The sequence below is a fragment of the Pelodiscus sinensis genome, chromosome 31 (assembly GCF_049634645.1).
Source record: "Pelodiscus sinensis isolate JC-2024 chromosome 31, ASM4963464v1, whole genome shotgun sequence".
Taxonomy (NCBI): Eukaryota; Metazoa; Chordata; order Testudines; family Trionychidae; genus Pelodiscus; species Pelodiscus sinensis.
Genome location: NC_134741.1, coordinates 7531848 through 7546752, shown reverse-complemented (window position 1 = coordinate 7546752; position 14905 = coordinate 7531848). Strand labels below are relative to the sequence as shown.

The following is a 14905-nucleotide window of genomic DNA, read 5'->3' as shown; positions in this document are numbered from 1 at the left end:
GCCAGGAACCTTTGTGCCACTTGCTGGCTGGCCAGGGACACCCAGGGCTGGAAGGTTTTGGCTTTTCACAATGTTCTCTGGGCTGTTGTACAAAGCTCAGTGCACGTAAGAAACCCAAACACCCCTTGGCTACGTCTACCCTGCAGGCTTCTTACACAAGAACTGTTTTGTGCAAGAGTTCTTGTGCAAAATGTCTTGTGCAAGAGCACATCCACACTGCCATGTGCTTTTGCGCAAGAATGTCTGTGGCAGTGTGCACGCTCTCTTGGGCAAGAAAGCTCTGATGGCCATTTTAGCCATAGGGATTTCTTGCACAAAAAACCCTGTTGCCCATTTATACTACCTTCTTCTGCAAGAGCTCTTTCACAAGAGGGTTTATTCCTCATGGGGAGAGGAATAACTCTTGCCCAGGAAGCCCTCTTTTCCTATGTTTTGCCATAAATTTACTTTTGCAAGAACACGCATGCAGTGTAGATGCTCCTTAAGTTTTTGCGCAAGAACGGCCATTCTTGAGCAAGAAGCCTGCAATGTAGACGTAGCCCCTGGGTGCCCAGAGAGGGGCTGTCTAGTCACAGTCTGGCTCGGCGCGCGCTCTGCAATGGGAAGATGTCCATGGAGCAGGCAGATGGCAGCGGCACACGGCTCTGGTGGGCCCAGCATCCAGAGGAGCGTTTCCGATATGAGTGTTTACTGACAGTGTCCGTCTCTGGTCTGATTTCACAGTGTGGTGAGACACTGGCACCCACAGCAGCATGGATGGGGTGACTGGAGGGAGTGGCTGGCGGGCGGCCGGTAGGAGCAGTGGCAAGTGGCCAAGGGAGTGGGTGAGCCTCATTTGCATATCTAATGAGCCACCATTGTTGTGGAAGAGGCTCTTGTGCCAGAAGGAGCATCTACACAGCCCCCTCTTGTGCAAGAAAAACCCTCTTGTGCAATGCCGCTACGCTTAGCCTCATTTGCATATTTCTGGCGCAAGAACCTGCCAGCATAGACATAGCCCAATTGTTTTCACTGTCAGGGGGCTCAGTGGCCCCTCCCTCTTCCTACCTGCTCTCCCAAAAGAGACAGACCTGGCTCCCCTTTCTTTTCCCCCAGCAATTGCCATGCTGCAAAGCAGATATTAGAGACAGCAAAACCCACAATCCACAGGGCTCTGTGGCGCAATGGAAAGCGTGTTGGACTTCTAAGATTTGGTGCTCACTGTGACCTAGGTTGGTCATTCAAAGGTTGTGGGTTCAAATTCCATCAGAGTCACTTCAGCTGCTTTCTCATTTCCAGAGCTGCTTTTACAGACCAGGAAATCCTTAGCCTGACAGTAGGATGGGCTTTAGTCCAGACAGTTCCCAGGAGACCCCAGCAAGAGTGGAGACAAGGGCTCCTCTGAAAGGCTGCAGGTACCCATAGACCCTTTTGTCCCTCCATGTCTCCTACCAGTGCTGTGCCTCGCTCAAGCTATGTCTACACACACTGTTCTGAAAAAGCTAGGTAAATTGTGACCCCTAGTTTGCATAGCTTTTTCTGGAAGAAGCTTTTCCAACATTTGGCCTGTTTACACTGGGCCAAATGTGGGAAAAAAACCTTTTTTTGTAACATTCCCTTCTTCTTCACAAAACAAGGTTCACAGAGGCACCAAAAACGCATGTCTGCTCTTCCGAAAACAATTTGGCAGCTGTGTTCTCTTTACTAAAGCGTTGTCTGTGTAGTGTAGACAGAGCCCTGATGTAACATCTTATTTCAAGTTTAGGTGCAGCGTAGATAGAGGGTTCACTCAGAGTCCTTAGTGCTGCCTCTTAGACCATGGGACCTACACAAGAAACCTGTGACTCAGCTGGGTCAAACTGGAGCCCTGGCCTAGGCCCACTGGGCCCAGCTTTGCTTGTTTTCCTTCCACCCAGAGCCCCCTTCTTCTCCTGGGCTGCAAGGAGGCTCCTGGGGGATGCCCTGAGACAGGCACAGGGCTCTGCCTCCCCACAGCCAGCCCCACCCCACAGGCTTTGGCAGAACAAGGGGGGGGGGGCTCTGCTCACCCTACTGAGTCCCACTGAGATGTTGAGCTTTTGTCCTGCCCCCCTCAGCTTGGCCTCCCTCCTCTGCCCCATTCCTGCCTCACTTCCTCCTTGGGCAAGTCACACAAGGGAAGCAGCAGGAGGAGCTGGCCCCATACACCTGCTTCCGAGGGCAGGGGAGGCTGAGACACAAGTGTCCATCCGGTGCCTGGCCTGACCCATCTGGCTTCCCCAGGTTGGCACCAAGGGGCATTCTCAGCTGATGTCACCCCCCCCCGTCGCATGTGAGTTGGGCTTATCCCAGGCAGGAGGAGCTGCACTTACCCGGGCACCCAGGAGAGCAGCAATAAGAGAAGACCCTGTGTTTGTGCCTGGTTTTGAACCAGGAACCTTTTGCATGTCAGGCAAATGTGATAAGCACTACACCACAAAAACACAAAACACACAACTGTTCTTCAGAGAATGGCACTTGGCTGACTGTTCTGTTCATAGCTCTTTCTAACACCCTGCTCTGCAGGGGAGGGGAATGCACCTTGTGAACACTCCACCTCTTGTTCTCAGGGAAGCCACTAACCCGAGCTGCCAGCTCCTCATTTCCTCACCAGCCCCTTGAGATTTGTAGCTCAAAGCTGGAGCTGCTGTGGCAGGAGGTGAAGCTACAGAAGCTGACAGGGGACAATCAGCGGGCGGAGGGTTATTTTTTCTCCTCCCTGGGCTGATGTGGCTAGAACTGAGGAGAAGAAAATCCTCTTCCATTCTCCTCAGAAGATGGAATTTGCAGTTGGTTCTCTCTCTGGTTCTACTAAAGCTGGACCCCAGGACTAGACTTTTTCTTTCTAAAGCCCTAATGAAAACTGAGCCAATTGCTCACAGGCTGAGAATGTGAGTTAAAGAAGGGCACCACCCAGCATGGGGCTTGAACCCATGACCCTGAAATTAAGAGTCTCATGCTCTACCAACTGAGCTAGCCAGGCTGTGGGCAAAAAGTTTCCTAATATCCCATCACAGCATAACAGGAGCCAGGTGTTCTCCACTGCCTGACTCAAGGCTCTTTCTTGCCCCTAATGTGGGGTTCTGCTCTGTGGGGAGGTTTGAGCTCAAACCCCACTCCCAACACACCCACTTCTTTCCCCACAAGGAACGGCCCCATTTCCATCTCTCCAGGGACAGCAGAAGGGCTCTGGCCTGTTTTCTGCAAAATGCTCAGCCTGTTTCATTTTCTGCAGGAACGAGTGGGATCCATGCGCCCTGTTCCCCAGTGACAAGTGTGTGTCCTCTTCCCCCTTTCCACAGACACAGCAGGCCAGGGAGTTGTACACCTGCAGTGGCCCCTTCCTACGTTGCCGGGAAGAAAGCAGCTTGGACTGACGGGCGAGTCTCACTTGCTGATCAGACTCCCAGGGCCTGAGCTCTGGGGCCAGCCCGGGGCAGGAGGGGGAGGAGGTGTGAAGAAATTCCAGGGGAGGGGGAAGAGGTGACCCAGCCCTCCCCCCATCAATTTTTTTTCTTTTTTGCTAAAACAAGTTTTGCTTCTATTTTTTGGGGGGGAGCGTGAGCGTTTTCAAAAATCAAAAAGGGGGGGCGTGATGCTGAAAAGTTTTGGAACCACCGCAAGGGGATGACCCAGCAGGGTCTCAAAAGGAGTGCTCCAGGTGAGGTTTGAACTCACAACCTCAGCATGTCTCCTACAAGTACTGCCTTATAAGTACTGTGCGCTAACCCATTGCGCCACTGGAGCAGACATTTGAAGTCTTTCTTCAAAGTCCTTAGATTGAAAAAGTCAAGACGCACAAAGTGGAATTGAAGTTTCTGCCTGTGCCCTTGTTCTTTCTTTTCACAGGCAGAGCCGGGGGCTCCGCACATCCAGAGACCCCTCCCTCTTCCTCTCTGGTCTCTGAAATAACCCACCCTAGAGGGGCACAAAGCTGCTGGAGGCCAGAGCACTAGAGATGAGTTGCACGTGGGTTAGTGCTCCCTTTGCACGTGAGAGGTAGGAGGATTCACTCCCATCTTCTCCCACCTGCTCGCTGGTGCTCAGGGGTTGGCCCCTTTCCTGCTGCCCCAACTCTTATTCCCACAATGCACTTTGTGCAGGGGCCATTGGTCTTTGTTCCAAGGTGTGTGGCTGGGAGCCAGGACCCTTCCCAAAATATACAACTCCCCCGCCCCCGTACTGCTCACACTCTCTGGCTGCCTCCAGCATGGGCTGAGCTCGGGGGTGAGATGGGCGACCTGCCCTACAGCTGTGATGGCCTCAGGCACCTGACCACAAGTCTGCTCACGAAGCTCTAATGGGCCTCAGACAAGCAAAACCCCCTTAGTGAACCTCAGGGCAAGGAAGCCGAAAAGCCTGGAGCACAAGGACCTCCCAACAACCACCCCAGCCCGTCCCACTGAGATTTGAACTCAGAGTGGAGGATTCAGAGTCATTAGTGCTGCCCCTTACACCTGGGACCTAGACAGAAGGCCTGGGGTAGACACCTGGGACACTCAGTTCTCAGTCTGGCCTCTGCTCTCCTGGCTTCCCTCCGGCTGCTTCATCTCTCAGGACTCTCTGGCTACATCTACACGGCACGTTTATTTTGGAATAAGCTATTCTGGAACAGTTATTTCAAAATAGCACGTCTACACTGCAGGGAAACCTCAAAATGAGTCCAAGGAGGCTTCCCTAATGTAGACGTGCTACCTTGATTTAGAGCCCCAGGGGGAATAACTTAGAATGGCCCTGGGGAGGGGATATTTTGAAATAGCAGAAGTGGAGCATGTACACGCGCCTCATTTTGAAATAGCTATTTCAGAATAGGCATTTTTCTGCGTACAGTGAGGTCTACAGAAGTTGGAATCAGCCGTCCGTTATTTCAGAGTTACTTCAAAATAACGGAATTGCTGTCTAGACTCTTGCCTTGTTATTTTGGAATAACGGCCATTGTTTCAAAATAACTTTTCTGTGTGGACAGAACCTCTGTCCTGCCCCAGTTCTGATGCTTTCTGGACAAACTCCATGTTAGGACCAGTCACAATCTGGGCTCAGTGAGGGTCCATCCTACCTGAGATGTGTGACACACAAAAGTCTCCTGTTCCCTGCCCAGTTCCCAACACTGGCTGCAGACCCAGCGATATTTGGTGCCTTGGCTGCTGTCCCTGCTGGCAGGTAGCTGTCCCGCACCTGCAGTTCATCCGCCTCCCAGAGAGGAGGTAGCTCTGTGAGGGGGAGAAGCCGGGGAATTTCCCTGCATGTGTAAAAACCATCACTGCAGGCCCGGGCTGGGGCAGTGCGCTGGCATCCCTCATGTCTGGAGCATCCGCCAGGGAAAAACTGAAACCGTATCAGGAGATAAGGGGCCAAGGTCCCCCCCAGCAGGAGCTATAGGGAATGGGCTACCTCTACTTCTCCACAGCAGGAAATACTGGACGGGGTCCCTCCACCACTCTCCAGGAGGAGCTATGGAGCCAGGGGACCCTCCACCCCCCAGAAAGAGCCAATGGGTGCCATGGGGGCTCACACACAAACAGGTGCAAATGCCCTCAATATTGGTGCCCAGGGAAAAACTCGTTCCGCTCCTGGAACAGGAACAGTGACTAGCAGTGAGGCCCCTCCCTGGCAGCACCATGTCAGACGGTTTCTTCTTGGCCTGGCGCCTCCTGAATGCTGGGAGCAGCTGCCTGGCCCGAGGGGCTGCAGTTCCCTGGAGAGAGGGGCTGGGGCCGGTGGCTGCAGGAAAACCCTTCTGCTGTGTCTGTGGCTGAGCTGCACAAAGGAAGATACAAGATCCCTGGGGGGGTCTTTGCCGGATGAACGTGCCTGAGGAAAGAAGCTGGAAGCGCAACAGACACACAAAAGGGGACGTAAGACAGTTTGAGTCGCACACACGGCAGGTGGCGCAGCTCAGTCAGGGACTTTATCCACTCACAGAGCTTCACAACTTCTCCTCCCCCCCCACACTCCACCAGGCAAACTGCCCCATGGGCCTCGCCCGCACCATGCTCAGGGCCTGGGGATTTTCTGTCACTTTGCCAGACCAGATCACTAGCCACCCCCACTGCTCTGGAGTCTCTGCCTCTCATTGGCCTTCTCATCCTCAGGCACCACTTTGTCTCCAGACAGACCCTGCTCTGCTACAGGCACCTCTCTCTCGCTGTCACCCATGGGCCTTCAAGTGCAAAAAATGCCCCTTTGTTCTGCCTGTGAATACATGGGCTTTTAGGAAATACACCTGTATTTGCTAGGGAGGGGTCTGAACAGTTTTTATAGAGAGAGAGACAGCCACCATGGATCATCCTTGCAAACTGTCTCAGAGAGCCAAGGAAGGCAAATAATTTGTTAGTGAGAGGAAACTGTTACCCCAGGTGGGACTTGAACCCACAATCCCTGGCTTAGAAGGCCAATACCTTGTCCATTAGGCCAGTGGGGAACACAGAAAATAGGGCCAGGGATTCACCCTTCTAAATGTCCCTTCCTTGGCTTTTAGCTCCTAATGAAGCCCCTTTGAAGAAGCCAGATACACAGGAAGGGCTGATCATACCCCTCTGAAAATCAGCTTTCCATGGGTATCTGTAGCTGGCTCCAAGTCATGGCTTCCCCAGGCTGGCACCTAGGGGCATTATCAGCTGATGTCACACTCCCTTTGTCACATGGGAGTTGGGCTCATCCTAGGTACAGGCTGGTCAGCAGCACCTGCACATACCTGGGCACCCAGGGGAGCAGCAATAAGGTCCTGATGTTAAGAGGAATAAGGGATCTTCCAGAAAAGGTTTATTTTTTGAAAGATCCCTGTCTACACTGGTGCTTTTTTCGGACAAAGCCCCAAGCTGGAAAAAAGCGGCAGCCATATTCATGCAAATGCCGCGGGGAAAATTTAAATCCCCATGGTATTTGCAATTCCGAACTGTCTCATTAGCATCCCTTTTCCGGAAAAGAGTGACAATGTAGACACAGCCATTGGGTTTCGAAATTTGCGTAGGTTTTTCCAGAAGGACAGTGCAGTGTAGACATAGCCTGAGTGTTGCTCAGCACTCGTAGGAGACAGGGAGGGACAAAACAGTCTAAAAGCACCTGCAGCCTTTCAGAACAACTGCCAGCCCCAACCCCAAGGACCAGCCCTTCCCTACATCCTTACTGGGGTCTGCTGGGAATTGCCTGGATGCCAGCCTACCCCAGTGTCAGCCTAAAGATTGACTGGTCTGTAAAAGCCACATCCTGGAAATGAGGAAGCAGCTGAAGTGACTCTGGTGGGACTTGAACCCACAGCCTTTGAATGTCTAGCTGGACTCACATTAACCATTACAGCTTAGAAGTCCAACGTGCTTTCCATTGCATGACAGAGCCTGATCGATTACTGACTTTGATATCTCCACTCTCTGCTTTGCAGCATGGCAATTGCTGGGGGTCTGTCGCTTTTGGGAGAGGAGGTAGGAAGAGGGAGGCAGCCACTGAAATTAAAGGATAAGAGCTGAGCTGCAGATGGAGATATTGATCCCACTGCCTCTAGCATGCTAAGCAAGCGCTCTACCACTTGAGCTAATTCCCCTGCCTGTGAAAAGAGCTGCTGCCTCACCCACCTTGTTCCAGAGCCCACAACATCCCTGCGGCTGCCCAAAGCTCCTTTCTGAAAGGGCCACTTGTGAGACTGACACCCGTGGGCCGGCTAGCTCGGAGGTTTAGGACGTGGTGCTCATGACACACAGACGCGTCTTAAGAGCAAGCCCCTTATTTCAAGCTATAACAGGCTCGCTATTCTGATGTCCCTGCATGGCAGGAGGAGGGAGGGATGTTTTGGAATAGCGATTTATTTGGAATAAGTGCTGTGTAGCCAGCCCCAAATTACAAAATAAGCTATTTCAAAATAGGCGCATTGATTATTTTGAACTATGGGACGCACCCCTAGTGAGTTAGAGCTGAACTCTGCCCCCAGCTCCCTGCTCCACCCACCCACGTACTGACTCCCTTGCTGCCATGGGGCTGTTTGCATTGGCCTCTTCTCTCTGTCGCCAGGCTGCAGCCAGGACTGAGACTCAGGCAGGAGAACGTGACCCGGCTCCCTGCACCTGGGCCCTGCATTTCTCATCCCTTCAGAGACACTTGCTAGTGGAGGAATAAATCACAGTCACATGAGTGTAGATTATGAAACTTTGTAGTTGTTGTTGCCTTGGAAACTCCCCACAGACCTTCCCCTGGGGTCCCGGGCAGCCGCTCACACTGCACAGCTCACTTCGAGGTGAGGGTGCTGTGTAGACGTGCCCGTCCTGTTGAGGGCCAGCCTGCTGGGGGGAGGTTCTGGCCACTTCCTTTCCTTGTCTCTCTCAGGCTGTGTCTACACTGCAGGGCTACGTCTACACTGCAGGCTTTTTGCACAAGAGCAACTGCTCTTGTGTAAAAACTTGTAGAGCGTCTACAGTGCAGGCACGTTCTTGTGTAAGTAAATTTATGGTGCAGAATCAGACAACAGGGCTTCTTGCACAGAAGTTATTGCTCTCCCCACTTATAAGCCCTCTTGTGCAAGAACTCGTCAACAAGGTGGCAGTGTGGATGGGCAACAGCGGTTTCTTGCTCAAGAAAGCCATGTATCTAAAATGCCCATCAGAGCTTTCCTGAGCAGGAAAGCGTCCACACTGCCATAGGCGCGCTTGCAGAAAAGCACTTCTCTTGTGCAACAGCACATGGCAGTGTGGACACACTGTTGGGCAAGACATTTTGCACAAAACAGATTTTGCGCAAGAAGCCTGCGGGGTAGATGTAGCCAGGGGCTGTTTGGGTTTGTTACCAGCACTGAGCTTTGTACAACAGCCCAGGGAACATTGTGAAAAGCCAAAACCTTCCCGCCCTGGGTGTCCTTGGCCAGTCAGCAAGTGGCAGAAAGGTTCCCTGAAGTGCTGACTTCAGGTGATTTGAAACAAGCCCCAGCAGCTCAGATGAGGTGGCTGAGTGGTTAAGGTGATGGGCTGCTAATCCATTGTGCTCTGCACGCATGGGTTCGAATCCCATCCTCATCGGGTGTTAGTAGACTTCTCTCTTGCCTCTCCCAGAGGTTTAGTGGCAGCCCTACCTGCCCCACCCCCCTCCCACTGCAGCCACGGGAAATCTCCACAGAGACGCTCCCAAATGCTGCCCTCGGGGAAACCTCACAAAGGAGATTCCAGGCAGCCAGGCCATGGGGGTCTCTGAGATGCTGCAGCCTGTCCCACCTGGCTGTTGCCATGGACCCTCTGTGAGGTCACTGCCTCCCAGCCAATGAGCTGAGGTGTCTGCTGCCTTGCAGGCTCATGTCCTGCCCCTTGGCATGTGTGAGCTGCTCTCTCTGCCCCCGTCACTCAGGGCTGGTTCTGGGGCTCAAGCAGGGAACATCAGAGGCTGCTCAGGGGGCCACATTGCTAGGAATAAGGGATCTTTTGGACAAGGTTTTATTTTCCAAAAGATCCCGTCTAGACTGGCGCTTTTTGCCGGCAAAGCCCCAAGCCGGAAAAAAGCAGCAGCCATGTTCATGCAAATGAAGCGGGGGAGATTTAAATCCCCGCTTCATTTGCAATTGCGCTGTGTCTAATCTGCATCCCTTTTCCGCAAAAGGCCCTTCAGCAGCAGCACACGGCTGCCATCCAGCAGGCCCTTCCGGGGGCTTGTGCATCTGAGAGGCCCTGAGGGAGAGTTCCAGACAAGGACACCTGTGAGACTCTCCCCTGGGTGCCCCCACAAGGGCCTTCTGTATTTCCCCTCTGTGCCTCCCCCACCACCACCGCACACACACCCTTCCCCTGCCCGCCCTTCCCACTTTCTGCTCCCGCCTCCCCTGCTGAAGACACGTGAGGAGACACGTGAGAAGTGGTTTGTTTTTTTGTGGACCTGCCCTGACCGCAGCCCTAGAGACTCTGGAACAAAGAAGACACATAAGAAGAACCCAACTTTCTTCCTTTTGCTGTGACATGGATGGATCTAGCTCAGGTTTCACTCAAGGGGTCCGTCTGCATGTGAAGTACCTGTGACAGCCCCTGTGCTCCTCTGCCCCTCATCAGCAATGCCACCTACTTGGGGGAGCACGTGCCCCGAGACTTGTAGAAATGACAACCTAGACAAACCAGCATCAATCAGGCTCCCTTCAATAGCTCAGCTGGCAGAGCGGAGGACTGTAGTGTGTGTTTGACGAGTGATCCTTAGGTTGCTGGTTCAACTCCGGCTCGAAGGAGCGATTGTTTTCCCTCCGGCCTGGCCTTAGCAGAAGGTAACCAAGGTGGTTGCCTTGGGTCCATGTCTTCAGAGCTCTCCGCTGCAATTGACAGAAAGATTGTGGGGAGGAGCTGCCAATCACATTTCTTGGGCTGCGCAGGTTATATCCACAAACACAAAAGTTCTGCCCTGGAACTGCCTTGTGGGCACCCAGAGGAACCGCAATAAGAGAAGACCCTGTGGTTCTGCCTGGCTTTGAACCAGGGACCTTTTGCGTGTTAGGCAAATGTGATAACCACTACACCACAGAAACACACATACAAAAGTTTTTTGCTACTGCACTTACGCTTGAGCAAATATTCGGTTGCTAACCCTTTGGCCAACAGAGATTGCTGCGGGGCAAAGGAATTCTCTGTTGTCTATTTTGTGCCCTCGGGAAGGGACCAAACTGAAGGAGGCCGGGCCCCCACCTGGGGACTCCAACCTAGACCCTGAGACCAAGGGGTTTACAAGCCAGATAATCAAAGTTTGTTGCATTTCACCCTCCCCCAACCCTGCAAAACCTCAAAGGCGACTCTAGAGTCCCAGCGGCTGGGGGAGATGTGCATGTTAGAGCCTCTGCCCACTGAGCCGTAGCCTTCTGTGCCCAGGGAGCCAGACACAGCCAGGGTGGGAAGGCAGGAGGGAAATGGGGAATGGCCAAAATTTGCGAGACAATGGTGTTGTCTGGGACCATAGAGTAGAACAGTTTAGAGGTGGGTCTGAGTAGGGCACCGTGGCTTAGCTGGCTAAAGCACTTACCAAATAAACAACAGCACCTGGGTTCAGCCTTTGCTCACATTTTCCTATGTCCTTCTGGGACACAGAAGAGGCCGCCCCTGGCCACCCATGGAACTGCTGGTTCAGGAAAAAGGCTGAGTGGAGAAGAAAGAAACCAGAAGAGGTGAGAAGCTCCTGATGCCCACAGACCCTGACTCTCCATGGCTGCAGAGGTTTCACCCTCAGGCTCTGAGCTCCTCAGGAAATCACAAGGATGTGCAGGGCTGGCTTTCCTGTCTCAGTAAGTGCAGTCAGAGCCCTGCCTTGCCAGTGCCAGTCACAGCAGCCTCTGCACCTGCTCCAAGCTTGTGGTTTCCTTCTTCCCAACACCCTCCCCACTCAGCCTTTTCCTGAACCAGCAATTCCATGGGTGGCCAGGGGAGGCCTCTTCTGTGTCCTAGAAAGGCAACACAGGGACTTGAACCCAGGATCTTTCATTTATGAGGCAGGTGCTTTAGCCAACTGAGCCATAGTGCCCTCCTCCAAAGGCTTTTTAAAATGACTCTTTATGTTTCCACACAACACTTTTGACTCCCAAAGTGCAGCCGTTCCCCACTCCCCACAGCCATCAAGCCCAAGCGGTGTCTGGCTCCCTGGGCACAGAAAGCTACAGCTCCATGGGCAGGGGGCTTTGGCTTCCTTGCCCATGGGATGCTGTTGCAGGAAGGGCTGCTCAGCAGGGACGGGGTTCACTTGTTGAGGAAGGGAAGAGTATTTGGGTGCAGACTGGCTAACCTAGTGAGGAGGCTTTAAACTAGGTTTGATGGGGGCAGGTGCCCAAAGCCCACAGGTAAGTGAACAACATGGACACCTGGGAGATGGGCCAGAGAGCAGGGGCTGTAACCGCAGAGATAAAGGAGGGACAAGGGACCACTGGGAAGCAAAATCTAATCTGTGTCTTAGATGCTGGTACAGACACACAGGACTATGGGTAATAAGCAGGAAGTTGGTATCACAGGGACGTGGTGGGATAATACACTTTATTGGAATATTGGCACAGAAGGGTAGAGCTTGCTCGGGAAGGACTGGCAGGAAAAAGGGAGGAGGAGACATGTGAACACTTGACACAGGAGTGGACTTGTTGGGACTCTCTGGGTGAGGTTAAAGGGGTAAAACCCCAGGGTAATGTCACACTAGGCGTCTATTACAGACACCTCCCCAGGCAGAAGAGGTTCCTGAGGCTTTTTAAACAATTAACAAAATCATCCAAAGCTGGTCCTAGCGGCTGGTTTCACACACACTCAGCCTCACCTACAGCTGGGAGGCAGTTTGCAGGGAGCTGAAAAGAAACAGAAGAGGGGAAACTGGAGCCTGGCAGAACCAAGTCTTGGGATTCTTCTGTATCCAGATGTGCTAAGCAGCTGGCAGCCAAGCTCCCAAGTGCTGGTCTGTTCCCACCCTCCCCAGACAGGCAAATCCCCTCCACTGGGTGTTACAGGCTGGACTTTGCCTGCCTGACTTTTAGCTAGGGAACTGCTCCCTGTGAGGCAAATGTGACACCCCTTGCACTGCAGAAACCAGCCCATTGCCTTATGGGAAGAGAAGGAGCCCTTGGAAACAGCCCCTGGCTGGTTCTGTCTGTGGAAAAGAAAGAGCAAATCTTTACCACTGGAGAACGTGGGCATAGATCCCACTGCCTCTCACATGTGAAGTGAGCACTCAATGCCCATGTTCTCCAACTGCAGCTCAGTTCTCATCCCTTATTTTCATTGTCGGGGCTCAGTGACCCCCTCCCTCTTCCTACCTGCTCTCTCAAAAGAGACAGACCTGGCTCCCCTTTCTTTGCCCCCAGCAATTGCCATGAGAGTCATAGAACCATAGAGCTGGAAGAGACCTCCGAAGGCCATCAAGTCCAGCCCCTGTTCTAGAGAGTGGAGATCTCAAATTCAGCACTCTCTGTGGTGACAGTTCCCAGCAGACCCCAGTGAGGGCGGAGGGAAGGGCTGGTTCTTGGGGTTGGGTTTGGGGGTTGTTCTGAAAGGCTGCAGGTGCCGTTAGACCATTTTGTCCCTCCCTGTCTCTACCAGTGCTGAGCAACACTCAGGCTGTGTCTACACTACACTGCTCTTCTGGAAAACCTACGCACATTTCAAAACTCAATTTGTGCAACTTTTTCTGCTGCTTGTTTTGGAAGAGGCTTTTCTGACATTTGGCCTGTGGACACTGGGCAAGTCACACGAGGGAGGCAGCAGGCAGAGCCGGCCCAATACACCAGCCTCCCAGGGCAGGGGAGGCTAAACCACAAGCCTCCAGCAGCTGCCTGGCCTGATTCATCTCCCCTTCCTAGGCTGGCACCAAGGGGCATTCTCAGCTAACATCACCTTTCTCTGTCACGTGGGAGGTGGGCTCATCCCAGGCATAGGCTGGTCAGCAGCAGCTGCACTTACCTGGGCACTAGCAATAAGAGAAGATGTGGGGTTTCTGCTTGGTTTTGAACCAGGGACCTTTTGTGTGTTATACAAACATGCTAATCACTACACCACAGAAACACACTTTGGTGTGGGTGGAACTGGGATGACTGTTTTGTTCCTAGCTCTTTCTAAAAGGGGACTGCACCTTGTGAACACTCCACCTCTTGTTCTCAGGGAAGCCACTAACCCGAGCTGCCAGCTCCTCATTTCCTCACCAGCCCCTTGAGATTTGTAGCTCAAAGCTGGAGCTGCTGTGGAAGGAGGTGAAGCTACAGAAGCTGACGGGGGACAATCAGCGGGCGGAGGGTTATTTTTTCCCCTCGCTGGGCTGATGTGGCTAGAACTGAGGAGAAGAAAATCCTCTTCCCTTCAACTCAGAAGATGGAAATTGCAGTTTGTTCTCTCTCTGGTTCTACTAAAGCTGGACCCCAGGACTAGACTTTTTCTTTCTAAAACCCTGGTGAAAGCTGAGAGTGAATTGCTTGCAGACTGAGAATGTGAGTTAAAGAAGGGCATCACCCAGATGGGGCTTGAGCCCATGACCCTGAGATTAAGAGCCTTATGTTGTTTTGTTAACTGAGCTACCCAGACTGGCTACACCAAGTCTTTTCATGCCCCTATGACAGGGTAGCAGGAGCCAAGTGCTCTCAACTTCCTGACTTGGCTCTTTCTTGCCTCCAGTGGGGGGGTTCTGGTCTGTGGGGAGGTTTGAGCTCAAATCCCCCTCCTGACACACCCACTTCTTTCCCACAAGGAACGGCCCCATTTCCATCTCTTCACTGACAGGAGAAGGGGCCGGTTTTAAGATTTCTTGCGCAAGAACCCTTCAGTGTAGACCTAGCCCTGCAGTCAGAGTTCAAAGACTGTACCAAGAGGCCGGGAATGACGTCCCTTGTTTCAGTATTTTTCTTCTATACAATTATCAAGCTATATTTAGCTAAGCTGTTTGTGAGTAACTGGCGGGTACCACAGTAGCCCACATCCGCACAAACGCAAACGACCTCACTAGTGGTGCACATTATGAAACTCACTCCTCCCATGGATGGAAAATCTCAGAGGGAACACGGCCCCCCGCCCATCTTCTTCCCTGCATTGGCAGCCACAGTCCCTTTCAGCCACTGGGACACCCCGGGAAGAGAGGCAGGAATGGGGCCAAGTGCAAGTCAGGCTGAGGGGGGCAGGCAAAGCTCATCTTGCCTTGCAGGTCCCCTGGCAGCAGCATCTCTCTTGTATTCTGCTGAGAGAAAAATATGCCTGAGAGAAACATAGGCCTCAGAAAGCTTGCAGCAGTTGCCAAAGTAGCTCAGTTGGGAGAGCGTTAGACTGAAGATCTAAAGGTCCCTGGTTCAATCCTGGGCTTTGGCAGAAGCCTTAGTCAATGTGGCTTAGTCTCTTTTGGCATCTCTCCATCTCTGGCAGGCCAATATCTGCAGTCAGAGTTCAAAGGCTGTATCAAGAGGCCGGGAATGACATAATAAAGTTGATGATATTTCAGGGTTAGAAGTGGGAGAGGG

At 52.7% G+C, this 14905-nt stretch overlaps 8 non-coding genes across 8 annotated transcripts; 4 read left to right on the top strand and 4 right to left on the bottom strand.

Moving 5' to 3' along the window:
- The first annotated feature begins 1149 nt into the window (after positions 1-1149).
- On the top strand, positions 1150-1254 carry TRNAR-UCU (transfer RNA arginine (anticodon UCU)). Its single transcript has 2 exons — positions 1150-1186; positions 1219-1254. It is a non-coding gene; the product is annotated as a tRNA-Arg (tRNA).
- A 1114-nt stretch (positions 1255-2368) lies between these two features.
- TRNAV-GAC (transfer RNA valine (anticodon GAC)) lies at positions 2369-2441 on the bottom strand. Its single transcript has one exon. It is a non-coding gene; the product is annotated as a tRNA-Val (tRNA).
- A 466-nt stretch (positions 2442-2907) lies between these two features.
- On the bottom strand, positions 2908-2980 carry TRNAK-CUU (transfer RNA lysine (anticodon CUU)). The gene has a single exon. It is a non-coding gene; the product is annotated as a tRNA-Lys (tRNA).
- Positions 2981-3650: 670 nt separating this feature from the next.
- TRNAI-UAU (transfer RNA isoleucine (anticodon UAU)) lies at positions 3651-3744 on the bottom strand. The gene is made up of 2 exons: positions 3707-3744; positions 3651-3686 (listed from the first exon to the last, which is right to left on the bottom strand). It is a non-coding gene; the product is annotated as a tRNA-Ile (tRNA).
- Positions 3745-8914: 5170 nt separating this feature from the next.
- Positions 8915-8996, top strand: TRNAS-GCU (transfer RNA serine (anticodon GCU)). Its single transcript has one exon. It is a non-coding gene; the product is annotated as a tRNA-Ser (tRNA).
- A 1094-nt stretch (positions 8997-10090) lies between these two features.
- On the top strand, positions 10091-10180 carry TRNAY-GUA (transfer RNA tyrosine (anticodon GUA)). Its single transcript is given in 2 exon segments — positions 10091-10127; positions 10145-10180. It is a non-coding gene; the product is annotated as a tRNA-Tyr (tRNA).
- A 221-nt stretch (positions 10181-10401) lies between these two features.
- Positions 10402-10474, bottom strand: TRNAV-AAC (transfer RNA valine (anticodon AAC)). The gene has a single exon. It is a non-coding gene; the product is annotated as a tRNA-Val (tRNA).
- Positions 10475-14683: 4209 nt separating this feature from the next.
- On the top strand, positions 14684-14756 carry TRNAF-GAA (transfer RNA phenylalanine (anticodon GAA)). Its single transcript has one exon. It is a non-coding gene; the product is annotated as a tRNA-Phe (tRNA).
- The last annotated feature ends 149 nt before the right edge of the window (positions 14757-14905 follow it).